The 14,591-nt window shown below is 51.5% G+C and overlaps 1 protein-coding gene across 7 annotated transcripts in view; it reads right to left on the bottom strand.

Moving 5' to 3' along the window:
• The window catches only part of SHANK3 (SH3 and multiple ankyrin repeat domains 3), a 434,403-nt gene extending 420,638 nt beyond the window's left edge, over positions 1-13,765 (bottom strand). For 6 of the 7 annotated variants that reach the window (XR_014502588.1, XR_014502589.1, XM_083401722.1 and 3 more), the window contains exon 1: positions 3,354-3,475. The gene's annotated coding sequence lies outside the window, so the exon portion shown is untranslated. Of the gene's footprint in view, positions 1-3,353; positions 3,476-13,655 lie in introns of those variants that run through there. The other variant, XM_083401725.1, reaches the window with a different exon arrangement.
• Between the last annotated feature and the right edge of the window lie 826 nt (positions 13,766-14,591).

Below are 14,591 nucleotides of genomic sequence, written 5' to 3'. Positions count from 1 at the left end.
TATTTTGTTGGAAGCTGCCCAGAGTGGCTGGGGAAGCCCGGCCAGATGGGCGGGGTATAAATAATAAATTATTATTAGTATTAGTATTATTTAAGTACAGACAACTGGGAAACACAGGCCTGCGAGCGCTGCAGTTGGAGAACAGCCTTTACCAAAGGTGTCATGGACTTTGAAGATACTCGAACTCAGGACGCAAGGGAGAAACATGCTAAGAGGAAGGCACGCTTGGCAAATCCACACCGTGATCAACTCCCGCCCAGAAACCAATGTCCCCACTTTGGAAGGACATTTGGATCCGGAACTGGCCTCCACGGTCACTTACGGACTCACTGTTAAGACCGTGTTCGTGGAAGACAATCTTCCTCAGCTATGAGGGATCACCAAAGAAGTCAGCAAAGGTGCTGTGATCTTTTTGGATGCAACCTCATTTGTGTTGTGTGGATATGTAGACCTGGAGGAATCACTGGGGGAAGTAAAGGCAGACACACGCTCCAAAGGGTGGTGAAAATGACTGAAGAGCACACTTTGCATCTGAGGTCACCACCAAGGAAACTCATTCAAACTACTTTCCCCACACTTGGGGCTCATCCAGACTTCCACTTGTCCTGGGTTTTCCACAGAGTGATGTTTTCTCTGATTCAGGGCTAGAGAGAGTGCTTTTCCCAGGGAAAGAAGCGGGGCAAAAGGGAAAACCACTTGGACCCATGCTTTCAAAGCATGCAACAGTGTGGACGAACCCTAAGAATGCCAGACTGTAGCAAGGGGCATACAGACATTTGGGTGCTTCCCACATGACGTGGCAGCAGGCTACAAGCAGACATGGGTGCAGGATGAGCAGTGAGCATCTCTGCTTGACTCTCCCTCCATCCCAGAACTCTGTCGGAGGCTGCAATGGTTAGCTGAGGGCTGGGTGGGCATGGTTTGGAGAAAATAGCTTCATGGGCGAAATAGGACTTCCTGGTGGCCAAGATTGGCCGGCATACCAGCAGCTCCCTGCCCCCGCTCCAACCCCTCCAAGTGCAAGCTGTTCTCACAGAATGCCCCCCCCCCCCATGCTATTCCTCTCATACAGGCCCTGCACCCAATGAGAGGCCATTTTCCCTGTGATTCCCATTCCAGGAAGGGTCACTGGCTGGATGGGGCATTTCCAAAAAGGAAGGAGGAAGAACCTGCTATTGGAGCAACAAGAAAGTGACCTTTTGACTGCATGCTTATCACACTCCTAAACCATGACCCTTAAAAGCAAACCAGCTAAGGCCCTTCCTGAAACTGGCTGAGCAGCCCATTTGTATTTTGCCAGGATGGTATTATTTGATTTTGAATTGATTTTAAAATGAATTGATTTTAGAATGCTGTGTTACTTTTATTGTTTTTAGCCACTCTGAGCCCGGCTTCGGCTGGGGAGGGTGGGATATAAATAAAATTTTATTATTATTTTATTATAGCAGCCGGAATGTGGGGTGCTGACAGGTTGGGCTTGGAACCCTAACAGAGTCATGAAGCTCACTGGGTGACTGTGGGGCCAGTTGCACTTTCTCTGCCTAACCTACCTCACAAGGTTGCTGTGAAGACAAAATGGAGAGGGGAAGAACTATGCTCTCCACCCAGTGGCGTAGCGTGGGGGGTGCAGGGGGGGCGGCCGCACTGGGCGCAACATCTGGGGGTTAGGGTTAGGGGGCGCAAATCCACGGGTTGGGAGCGCAAATTACTTGCCTTGCCCTGGGTGCTGACAACCCACACTACGCCACTGTCTCCACCTTTAGCTCTTTGAAGGAAAAATGGGGTGTAAATGTGGTAATAATGGTAGTGGCAAACGTTAGATTTGTCTACTTCATTTGCAGGTCAAGATCTGGTCATCCTCCGCCTAACTAAGGGGCGATACTGGAACAAAAACAAGCCAGCACGTGCCAAAATTAAAGCACCACACCGTGCAAGGTGAACAGAACGCACCTTCCTAGGAGAACCATTGTTCAGTCCTTGTGCAACACTCCCTGCCTGCCTTCCAGCTGAGCCCAGCCCAACCCCAAACCCCACAAAGCTCTCCTAAAACTTCCCACATTGGCCCTGATGAGTGCCAACCTGCCAGCAGGGCTCGAGGCGGCTGGTCACGTCTGACAAGGGCATGTTCCAGAGGAGAGCCAAGGCAGCCTCAAGCTGCCGTCTGCTTCAACCTGCCTCCCATCGGTGTTTCACCCTTTCCCCAATAATTTCACTTGCCACAAGGAGGAGTGCAACAGTGCCAGATGTGGCGGACTACATTTCCCAGCTTGCCACAGGCATTCTGAGTCCTTCCTTCGTGCCCTAGACAGCCCTAAAACCAAGGTCAGCAGGGGCTGGAGAGGCTCCTTGTATAGCATGAGTCACACCTGCTGTTCTATAGGCCTGTGACCCACACATGCCAGTCTTTCATACAGATGTGGACCCAGAGAGAGGGGGGCATTAGTCCCCACCTCCGAGACTGTTCCACCACTCCCCTGTACCGAGATGAAATCTCACCCAACTCTTGCATTAAAATCCCCCAGGAGGATAATTTTATCTTCCTTGGGCTTCTCTCCCACCCAGAAACCAATGTCCCCACTGTGGAAGGACATGTGGGTCCAGAATTGGCCTCCACAGTCACTTATGGACTCATCGTTAAAACTGTGTTTATGGAAGACAACCTTGCTCGGCTACAAGAGATCGCAGAAGAAGAAGTACTTAGACGCGGGTCCACTGGGCACAGAGAGGGTGTGCCAGTGTGCGATCACACATTGATACTGCAACTCACACAGGCGCACAGCCTCCCACAAGCCCTTGCCACCCACATGCCGATTCTCTCACTAGGGCACGGAGCTGGCCCCCTGCGCCCATATGTTGGCACAACCCTCGTTGCGCAGCCACAACACTTGAGTCATCCTAGCGCACGTCTCCCTCACTCTCACCTTGCCACACTTTCTCCAGTGCACTTCCGGCTGGCACACTAACGCAAAAGTACTTCCTACTTTTTGCACACTCCTGCTAACCCCGTGCATGTCCCCCCCTGAGCATTCTGTGCCAGGCACCCTCTTCCCTGGCACCCTCTTCCCCCTGCCTGCCCAGCTGCAACTGCCATCCCGGTGCAGAACACTCTGTGTCCACTCTCAGCAGTTCACATGCTGACCAGGGGTCTTCTGACTCTTCCAAGCCCACCTTGCCTTCCTCCCCATCGCATGCCACTCACTTTCTTCTGGCGGTGAGTGAGTTGGCCCCATTCCGCCCTCTGCTTCTCCAGTGCCCACACATGTCACTTCCGCCTCTTTGCCTAGAGTTTGGCAGGTGCCCCTGCAGTGTGCCAAGGGGCCGTTTGGAGCCCTCCTGCCCGGAGGGACCCTTACCTTTAGAGGAGAGACCACTGGCAGTTCTGGGGTGGGCTGTCAGGACCTGAGCAACCATAGCAGCGCTTGCTGGCTCCCTCGCTTGCTGGAGAGTAAGGGAAGGAGGGAGGGAACAGGGGGGCGGATGGAGTTGGGGGGGGAGAGAGAGAGAGAAAGAGAGAGAGGGAGGGGGAGAGAGTGTCTGGAGAGGAAAGAAACCAGAAAGATAAATTTTCTGCTGCGAACTCAGCCCCCTCGGCAGCCTGGGGAACAGAGTGTTAGTTTAAAGTGTTGTCATGGCAACGGGGGTATGTGTGATGGGGGGGGGGGAGAGAGAGAAGCAGGAAAAGTTCAGAGCTGGCTGTTGGAAGCCTCTCTAGGCTGCAGCCAAGCAGGGCCAAGCAAGAAGGCAGACAGGCAAAGACGGAGGGACGGATCCCTGGGTGAAGAGAGACCAGGCCTTAGGGGAGGGGGCATTGCCCCTTTCCCCCTCCCCACTGAAATATTTGTCCCTCCTGCCTCTTGCAGGAGATTGCTGCTGGTCTCAGGCTCACCAGGAACTTACAGAGTCTGGCCTGGAAGGAACTGATGGTTGCTGTTGGAATCGGAAGGGATGGGCACTTTGTGCATGCTCCGTGGAAGAATCTTCTGGATCAGGCCCGTGGCCCACCTTGTCCAGTATAGGCATCCTGGCTAAGAGCCCTCGACAGCCTCCTCCTCCTCCTCCTCCTCCTCCTCCTCCTCCTCGAATTGGTCCAACCCTCTTTTAAAGCCATCCAAGTGGCTGGCCGTCTCTGCCTCCCGTGGGAGGGAGTTCCACAGGTTAACTATTCATAACATCTGAAGGTTGCCAGGTTGGGTGAGGCGGATCTCCAGCCCCTGGACAATGCTGGGCTTGCCTGCGTGTCAGCAACAGCTGCAGAAAACGAGTCAGAGCATCAGAATCTGACATGCCAGGTGCCCTGCAAGTGTTTTAGTTTTTAGCGCAGTGTTTCTCAACCTGTGGGTCCCCAGATGTTGTTGGACTACATCATTCCTAGCCAGCATGACCAGTGGTCAGGGATGATGGGAGTTGTAGTCCAACAACATCTGGGGACCCACAGGTTGAGAAACACTCCGTCTAGCGGGACTCAAGGGAGCTGTACTCCAAAACATCTGGTGGGCATCAGATTTGGGGGCAGCTGACCCAACACAACATGGTCTGTGCTGACTGGACGTGGCTTCCCAGGAGTGTCGGGAAGAAGGGTTTCACAGGATCACAGAACTGGAAAGTTGGAAGGGGTCCCCCAGCGGTCATCTAGTCCAACCCCCTGCAGTGCAGGGTTTCCTGCTACTTGATCCTTTTCACCGGATAGGGTTTAGTCTGTGACCTTCTGCAGAGAAGGAGACACTCAGGACTCAGGCATCGTAAATGGTGACCTGTCACCTTACGAGGCAAGTCCAGCAGGGACCTTTTGCAGCGTGACTGGCGGTGAGGCTAGGGTTACCAGACATCCCCAGTTCCCAGAGACAGTCCCCGGATTTGCAAATCTGTCCCCGGATTGTCCCCAGATTTGCAAATCTGTCTCTGGGAAACGCGGCAGCGGCAGCCTCAGCCTCAGCAGCCCAGAGCCAGCCTGGTAGCGCAGTTGGCTCTGGCTGGCTTCAGGAGCTGCTCGCTGCTGTGGCGCCCGCCATTTTTCCTCACCCATATGATGTGTCTGGTGCGCTTTACTGGGGATGTCCGGCGGCACAGATCTCCTGTCCCCTTCCCCCTTTGTTTTGACCGATCGGGGGAGGATCGGGAGGTGCAGGCGGACGGCCGTTGCTCAGTTTTTTAAAAACTCTGTGCATTTATGTTTCGTAGGGTGCGAAAGAAGGGCTTTGCACCTTTATACAATATGCATGTGTGCTTGGGCCCAGGGTCTTTTGCCTAACCATCCCCACTACTGACTCCCTGTTGCTACTCAGCTTCAACAAAAAAACCAGTGTCCCCGATTCATTGAAAAAAATCTGGTAACCATAGGTGAGGCACTCCTGCTCATGCTAAAATATTGCTGTCCAAAGACCAGCCCGCCTTTATGCTTTTGTTGAGATTCCTGCATTGCAGAGGAGGGGGTTTGAACTAAATGACCTTTGGGTCCCTCCCACAGCTCTACAGTTCTATGTCTCTATGAATGCTAAGCCTTCAAATGCAGTTTCAGGGTGGTCTCAGGCTTCCCACGGCCGCCACTGTGAAAGCCAGCAGGTGTCGAAAGGAGGCGAAAGAGGAAAGAAGGGCATTTTGGGGTGCCAGAGAGTCTGTGGGGTTTTCCACAGAAGAGACACACACGCAAAGACCCGTTTATCCAAAGGCTGCCTGGCTCAGCTGAGCCCCGGGACTTGCCAGGCACTCCCTGGAGCCTCTTTCAAGCACGCCGTGACATCGAAACTTTCCGAGAAAAGAAAAGGGAGAGCGGAGACCCGCCGGAAGCTGAATCAGAGTCAGGGACACAATTCCCCCACCCAAAGCCTTCCTGCCGTGAGCAAGGGCTGATTGCAAAGACGGCTCCAGGTCTAGGCAAGGTGGTGGCCTGGGCAAGATCCTGTCACGGTCTGCCCCAGTGCCGGATTTATGTCTAAGCTAAGCAAGCTATAGCTTAGGGCCCCACTCTCTTGGGGGCCCCAGAAAAATTTAAAGGAAAAAAAACCCTGGATGTACATTTCCAAAATATAAGATAAAAAACAAATAAAATAAAACCTACATAAAGCAACAATGTTTTGTGTTGTGTGGGCTCCTATTTGTTATGTGCAGACAGCTTTAGATCAGGGGTCAGCAAACCTTCAGCAGGGGGTTGGTCCACTGTCCCTCAGACCTTGTGCGGGGCCGGACTATATTTTTTTTTGGGGGGGGGTGAACAAATTCCTATGCCCCACAATAACCCACAAATAAAAGGACACATTCTACTCATGTAAAAACACCAGGCAGGCCCCACAAATAACCCAGAGGTGCATTTTAAATAAAAGGACACATTCTACTCATGTAAAAACAGGATGGTTTCCAGACCATCCGTGGGCCAGATTGAGAAGATGAATGGACCACATCCGGCCCCTGGGCCTTAGGCTGCCTACCCATGCTTTAGATCCTTATTGGGTTCATAAATGACCATATATAGCATATATTCAACACACAAAAACAGTGACAATTTGTTGTTGACAAAGGACAGCTGGACATATCAAGGGCCCCATTACCTTCAGGAGCTGAGGGCTTCATCAAACCTAAATCCAGCCCTGGTCAGCTATAGCTTGCTTAGCTTAGACGTAAATCCGGCACTGGGGCAGACCGTGACAGGATCTTGCCCAGGCCACCACCTTGCCTAGACCTGGAGCCGTCTTTGCAATCAGCCCTTGCTCACGGCAGGAAGGCTTTGGGCGGGGGAATGGTGTCCCTGACTCTGATTCAGCTTCCGGCAGGTGGTTCAGCTGCCACCTGAGGGAAAGGATCCAGTGCAGACTGAGACTCCCCTGGCTCAAAGCCCGAGTCCCAGGCCATCACAGATAATGGCAGTAGCTCAGAAAGGGAGGCTGGCAGAAGAGCCCTGGTGCGGTCAGAGGTCGCTGAGATTGTTTTAGGGCTCGTTCAGACTTGCCCTGCAGCTTTCCCCTGAATTTAACAGGCCTGAATGAATTGTAGAGCTGGAAGGGAACCCTGAGGTCATCCAAACCCCTGCAATGCAGGAATGACTTAAACCAAGACGATCATCACCTCCGAATGCAGCCTTCCCCCCAACCCATTGCCTCCAGATGTTTTGGACTACAACTCCCATCAGCCCCAGGGATCTTGATCATTACAGCACGCAAATCCCCAGAGCTCTCACCACATCAACCTGCTGCCTTTGTTCAAGGGGGCATGGCTTTCCCAAACAGCACAGAAGTCTCCAGGGTGCTGCTTTTTCCCAAGCTAACAGAGCTTGCAGATTAAATGAGCAAAATGATCCATTTGGATGGCCGTACCTTAAGAGCATTATGCTTAACCATCCCAATTTACCGGGGATATATCACTAGTTTCCTGGCCTCTGGCCCTGCTAAACTACTCATCCTGTTTTTGCCTTTGGAGAGCGCCTTGTTAAAATTCCATTAGAAATGGTTACTCAAGCTGTGCCTCCTTGGGGTACAACTCCCTCCCTGTGGGGTCTGCCTCAGGGGGAGGGGGGTCTCCAGAAGGGGTCCAGGCTCCTGCTCCATTTAGGAAGTCCTGAGCATCTCCAACAGAGGCTTGAAGACCTCCAACAATGGAGAGAGCCCACCCATTCATCCCTCCAGCTCATTGATGCCTTGGATTAAATGTTCTTAGGTTCCCCGCGGACTGCCATTTGCAGTAAAAAGCAGTTTTTTTGCAGGAAAAGCACTAAGGCAAAAGTTTAAGGCGCTCAGACAGGGTGCTTTAAAGCACTGACCTGTACCTAGGAACATGGCACAATAGGAAGTCCGGACGAGCCCTAAGACAGTTCTCCTGTTGCTAAACCGAGATCGACTTCCCTGTAACTCAGACCCATTAAATTTAGCACTACCCTCTTGATTTGCAGAGAAGAAATATTTTCCCCATTCTATGCCAGAGAGCCCTTCAGGCATTCGAAGAGTGCTTTAAAAGAGGATTAGACAAATTCATGGAGGGTAAGGCTATCAACGGCTGCTAACCTTGATGGATTTGTTCTGCCTCCACAGTCGGAGGCAGCAGTGCTTCTGAATGCCAGCTGCTGGACACGACTCTTGGGCTTGGGTCCTGACCATGGGATTCTGATTGGGGCAGATGCTTGACCGCTGAGCAGACAGATTGCCGGACAGTGAGACCTGTTCAAAGGGGGAAGTAGACTGCACCGACTTCCATGGGCTCCTCTTCCAGCCCCACTGCAGCGCTGGACTCCAGGGACTCCCTTGATTGGTGCTCGGAATCTCTCTCAGACAGGCGTGTGTCATTGTTAATACACAACATGATAAAGTCTGTCAGGGCTGCTGGGGGGGTTGTCACCTGTGCCAGTTCATTCTTAATGTGGGGATGAAGTTCCTGGTGGAAGTGGAACCGACAGGCAGCTTCATTCCACAGGGTGTCTGCAACCCACTGACGAAACTCAGCAGTGTACAGTGGTACCTCGGGTTAAGTACTTAATTTGTTCTGGAGGTCTGTTCTTAACCTGAAACTGTTCTTGGCCTGAAGCACCACTTTAGCTAATGGGGCCTCCTGCTGCTGCTGCCGCCGCACCACCAGAACATGATTTCTGTTCTCATCCTGAAGCAAAGTTCTTAACCTGAAGCACTATTTCTGGGTTAGCAGAGTCTGTAACCTGAAGCGTATGTCACCTGAAGTGTATGTAACCCGAGGTACCACTGTACTCGGTAACCGGGCGAGCCCCCTGCCGGAGGTTGTGAGGGGCTCCCTGAACATGCCCTCCAGGGCAGCAATGAAGTCGTCCAAATTCTCCAGCAGAGGGTCGTCGGCCTTAAGGTACGGAGTGACCCAAGAAAGTGCCGGTCCCACGAGTAGGCTGACCATAAGGCACTCCCGGCTCCGTGGGGTGGGAAAGTCTGCTGCACAAGTGGCAAACATCAGCCGACACTGGCTTACAAAGCCTAGAAGGGCCCCACTCTCCCCCCTGAACCTCTCCGGCGATGGGACAGGGGGAGCATGTTGGACTGGGGCCACAGCAGGGGCTGCTCAAAGTGCTTGAACCTCCCCCTGGAGCATAGCTACCTGCATGTGGAGATCCCGCAGCACAGTGGTGAAATCTATAGGCCCGTCCATCTTGCTCCCTGGCCGGGATGTAGGTTGGCCACAGCAAACTGTCACGGTCCAGTTTACAGGCAGTTGAAGTCCTGGCAGAGGATGGTGGGACCGGGGGCAAGATGGAAGGATAGGAGCAGGAACAAGAGTCAGGAAGCCAGGAGTCAAGAAGTCAAGGGTCAGAGAGTCAGAAGTCAAGAAGCCAAATGCAGCAAGGCAGGAAGCGTGTTGCTGTGGCAAAGAGCCAAAGGGAAATGCTGACCTTATATCCCTTCCCGGCTCTTGCCACCAGGTGCTGTGAGTTACCAAGTGGCCTCACCTGTGCGGCCACGCCTTGTCTCTTCAGAACAAACTTAGGGGGAGCCCACGAGCAGAACAGACTGGCCTCAGAGGCATGGAATCACCACACAGTTTGCACAGCTAAACACTGTTCTCCAAAAGCAAGTTTTCCAATCCTTTTTAATTTTATTTTAATTTTTGAATCCCCTTTGAAAGCTAGGGGCCCGGCATCATTAAAACCCTCCCGAACCTGACAAGGAAATCAGAAAATCTCTCAGAAGCCAGCGTGGACACCCAAGGCTTTTCACAGAATTGCAGAGTTGGAAGGGACTCCAAGGATCATCTAGTCTCGCTGCAAGGCAGGAATATGCAGCTGTCCCGTACGGGGAAACGAACCTGCAGCACCACGCTCTAACCAACTGAACTATCCGGGTGGCACTGATATGATGCCTAAACAATCTGCAAGGAAGCCCAATCGACCATCCTCCAAAAGTCTCTTGACAAGGGTCAACCCTTCTGGATCTGCACACCATTGTTTTGTGTTCCTTAGGCAGTTGCGTCGACCAGCAAATTGACACAACGTACAGAGAATAAGGACCAAAAGCGTATCCTGCAATCTCTCTCTCAGTGGCGTAGCGTGGGGGGTGCAGGGGGGGCCGGCTGCACCGGGCGCAACATCTTGGGGTTAGGGTTAGGGGGTGCAAATCCACGGGGTAGGGGGCGCAAATTACCTGCCTTGCCCTGGGTGCTCACAACCCACGCTACGCCACTGCGCTCTCTCTCTCTCTCTCTCTCTCTCTCTCTCTCTCACACACACACACACACACACACACACACACACTTTCTCCCACACAGAGTAAACCGAGAACCTCGGTCAGCCGCGAAAAGCCTTTGGGAGCACAGAAGTAATTCATAGGAGGAGATCTGGGCCCCAGCAAACACCACGTGAAAAGGTTACGGCTGCTTCTGGCAAGGCGTGCGACAACAAAAGTCATTTCCAGCGCGTGTTATTTTACTTGGCTCTTTGAGGACAATATTTGCTGAGTCTCCCTCCAGAATACCCAACCTCTTGCTGTTTGGCTTCACTTCAATTGGACTTAAATGCTGCATGCAAGGAGTACAGACCTTGCGCTGAACCCAGCCACGGTTCTGGAAATGGAGTCTCCACAGACCTAACGATGCACAGCAAGGAATTTGTGTGAAGCTCTTGTTGGTACAAGGGCAATGAACCAACAGATGAGCAAGCCAGCTTTCCCCAACCTGGTGCCCTCCAAATGCTGTTGGATTGTAACTCTCATTGGCCCCAGTTGGCACAACCCATGGTCAAGGGAGGCGGAAGCTGAAGTTTCACAACACCCAGAGGGAATCAACTGAGCAAGGCAGAGTTATCATCTGCCTTTTAGCCAGTTAACTCAATAATCTTTAAAAAATAGTTGCCTGTTATCCAAAGCTCATTGCACCTGTCTTTTGGCAGCTGTTGAAGGAAGGGAAAAGTAATTTTTCAGGTTAAGTAATAAAAGCGAACTCTAATTAGAAGGGGGAGGCCACTTTTAACATTGATTTCATCACACCTTCTTGTTGCACCAACACGTAAGATAAATGTCATTCAATTACCTTCTCCTGTCATTGTCAAAGACCAAAAGCAAAGATGCGTTTTTAAACTGGGTACATCAAAAACAAATCAAGTGTCCTCGCAGAACTGTAGAGTTGGAAGGGGTCACCAGGGGTCATCTAGGGAACCCCCTGCGATGCAGAAATATATCATCCAACGTGGGGCTCAAACCCACAAGCCTGGCGTTAGGTGTCCATGCAGAAGCCAGGCCCTGTGACTGGTAGAGCTTCACAGGACTGGGGCCTTCCTAAGTTTGTTCTGGAGAGGCAATGCGCAGCCACACAGGTGAGGCCGATTGGTAACTCACAGCACCTGGTGGCAAGAGCTGGGAAGGGATATAAGGTCAGCATTTTCCCTTCGGCTCTTTGCAACAGCAACACGCTTCCTGCCTTGCTGCGTTTGGCTTCTTGCTTCCTGACCCTTGGCTTCTTGACTCCCAGCTCTCTGACCCTCGGACTCTTGGCTTCCCGACTCCTGGCTTCTGGACCCCTGTTCCTGCTCCCACTCCACCATCTTGCACCCGGTCCTGACGTCCCCTGCTGGGGGACCGCGTGTGAACCGGAAACGTGACACCTGGGATTAAGAGACTCATGCTCTACTGACTGAGCTATTACTGACCATTAGGTCCAGTCGCGCACGACTCTGGGGTATAGGTGACAACAAAATAGAAGCTTCTCCAGGGGCAGCAGCAGCCGGGGTGGGCAGGGTGCTTGTGGGGGTGCCGCCCATGGGATTCTGCCGCCTGAGGTGGCTGCCTCAGTCCGTCTCATAGGCCAGCCCTGCCATAAACCCGCAGGGAGCAAACTGCTGAGGGTCACCACATATGTGGAAGGCTGTTGCTCACCTTGAAGCCCAGGGTCAAGAGATTTGGCACAGGCAACCACCACTTGGAACCTCACCTTTGCTCCCAGGAACAACTAATCCTGTTCTGGACTATTCCCCAATGCCTTCTGCATTGCCACAAATGACCTGCTCTGAGCCAAGCCCATCCAAAGGGCACAGGTGCTGCCTGTCTGGAGATATATATATTATTACATTTTCTGTTTTACAATTTTAAATACTCATTTTTACATCCTTAAAATATCAATGACTTCCCTTCTCTTTCCATGGTTCATTTTACATATAATAAATCCCTGCATATTTTACAGAAAGTATACCATTCAGTATTCCATTATTGCATCCATCAAAACTTATTTACACTGTTGAAGTTATCTTAATCCTGCCAGCATTATCAGCTGTCCACAATTATTTCCCATACATTCAATAAACGTCTTCCAATCTTCTCTGAACGTGTGTTCACCTTGTTTTCTGATTCCATATGTTAAACCTGCAAGCTGCGAATTTCCATCAACTTAAGTTGCCAATCTTCGTTGGTTGGGACCTCATTCTTTTTCCATTTTGGGGCTAACAAAACGCAGGCCACAGTAGTGGCATAAATAAATAACCTTTTCTCCAACAGAAAGGACTCTGGTTTTTTTGGGAAAGTACTTTTAAACACCGCCCCCCCCCCCAGTTCATTATGGATTATTTCCTAATACTCTTTTAGCCTTTTACAAGTCCAGTAAAGATGTAAAGGTAAAGGACCCCTGGATGGTTATGTCCCGTCACAGGCAACTATGGGATTGCGGCGCTCATCTCGCTTTCAGGCCAAGGGAACCGGCATTTGTCCACAGTTTTCTGGGTCATGTGGCCAGCATCACTAAACCGCTTCTGGCACAACGGAACACTGTGACAGAAACTAGAGTGCACAGAAACGCCATTTACCTTCCCACCGCAGCAGTACCTATTTATCTACTTGCACTGGCATGCTTTTGAACTGCTAGGTTGGCAGGGGGTGGGACAGAACAACGGGAGCTCACCCCGTTACAGGGATTTGTCTCAAGGCAAATCTAAAAAAATGTAGTATAAACACTGACAACTGGGAAACACTGGCCTGCGAGTGCTCCAGTTGGAGAACAGCCTTTACCAAAGGTGTCCTGGGCTTTGAAGACACTCAAACTCAGGACGCAAGGGAGAAACGTGCTAAGAGGAAGGCACACTTGGCAAATCCACACCGTGATCAACTCTCGCCCGGAAACCTATAACCCCACTGTGGAAGGACATGTGGATCCAGAATTGTCCTCCACAGTCACTTACAGACTCACTGTTAAAACTGTGTTTATGGAAGACAATCTTACTCGGCTACAAGTGATCGAAGAAGAAGAAGAAGAAGAACAAGAAGAAGAAGAAGAAGAAGAAGCCACCCATGGCCCTTTTACAAGTCCACCACATGTGAAAGAACATTCCCTCTACCTCATTGCTTCAAAACCTCATTGCATTAAAAGGCCTACTTTTTGCAACCTTTGCTCACAAGGGAATAGCTGCTCCATCCTCTTGGTCAATTTCCCTGACCTTCTCTAGATGTCTCCCATCTACAGCATCCTGCAACAAGTGAGGAAACCAGAACCATATTCCAAGCATGCTCTCTCCATGGATTTGTACAGCAGCCTTACGATCTTGGCAGTTTCACTTCCCGCCCCGCCGCCCCAATATTTTTTATCTGACGCTTGCCATTTGCAGTGAGCTTTCCCTAGAGAAAACAAGGGAAGCTGCACGGCTCCGGGTCCAACAAGCCCATCACTACAGCAGGCTTACACAGACCCCCCGTCCTTGCATCGCCACCACCTCCCAGTCCCGCAAAGGCCCCGTCCCTTACCTTGCAGAGGCTCACACTCCACGTCCAGCTTCCCTCTGGACTCAGGATGGACTCTGAGAGCAGAGCTGCAGCTCCCGGCTCAGCCCACTTCCTTCCTTCCTCCAGCCCGCCTGCCTCCCTGCCAGGAAAATGAAAATAAAAAAGGCGCACACCAGACTCTTAGGCACACCCCACTTCCCTCTTCCCAGTTCCAGCCACGTTTTGTGGCATATTTGCCTACCTGGAAAGGCAGCAATAGCAGGTCTGGTGGGGGGTTAGTGGCCCCCAGGAGGGTTGACTCCAACGAGTAGCTTCTGCCTTACTTTAAATGTTGTGAGGATCCTATGTCCTTTTAAAATGTGGGTTTTTTTGGGGGGGGGGTTATTGGGTTGTTGTTTTTATTTTGATTACGTATTTTGTGGTTTTATGTCTTATTCTATTCTGTGAACCGCCCTGAGACCTCCAGGTATAGGGCAGCATGAAAATTCAATGAAGAGGAAGAGGAAGAGGGAGAAGGAGGAGAAGAAGGAGAAGGAGAAGGAGAACAGGGGCCAGCAAACTTTTCCTGCAGGGGGCCAGTCCAGTGTCCCTCAGACCTTGTGGGGGGCCGGACTATATATATTTTTTGGGGGGTGAACTAATTCCTCTGCCCCACAAATAACCCAGAGATGCATTTGAAATAAAAGCACACATTCTACTCATGTAAAAACACACTGATTCCCGGACCGTCCATGGGCCGGATTGAGAAGGTGATTGGGGTGGATCTGGCCCCCAGGCCTAATTTGCCAGAAGAAGAAGAAGAAGAAGAAGAAGAAGAAGAAGAAGAAGAAGAAGAAGAAGAAGGAGAAGGAGACGACAACTGGAGAGTCAACCTGCTGACCACGCCTCAGACAAATGGGGCACAATGATCAAGGAAAAGCTCAGCTCCACAACTGGGAGTAAGTGGCAATTGTGTGC

Source organism: Podarcis tiliguerta (genome assembly GCF_965153285.1).
Source record: "Podarcis tiliguerta genome assembly, chromosome: 10".
NCBI classification, from domain to species: domain Eukaryota; kingdom Metazoa; phylum Chordata; class Lepidosauria; order Squamata; family Lacertidae; genus Podarcis; species Podarcis tiliguerta.
The sequence above is the reverse complement of the archived record's forward strand: the minus strand, read 5'-3'. Positions and strand labels throughout refer to the sequence as shown.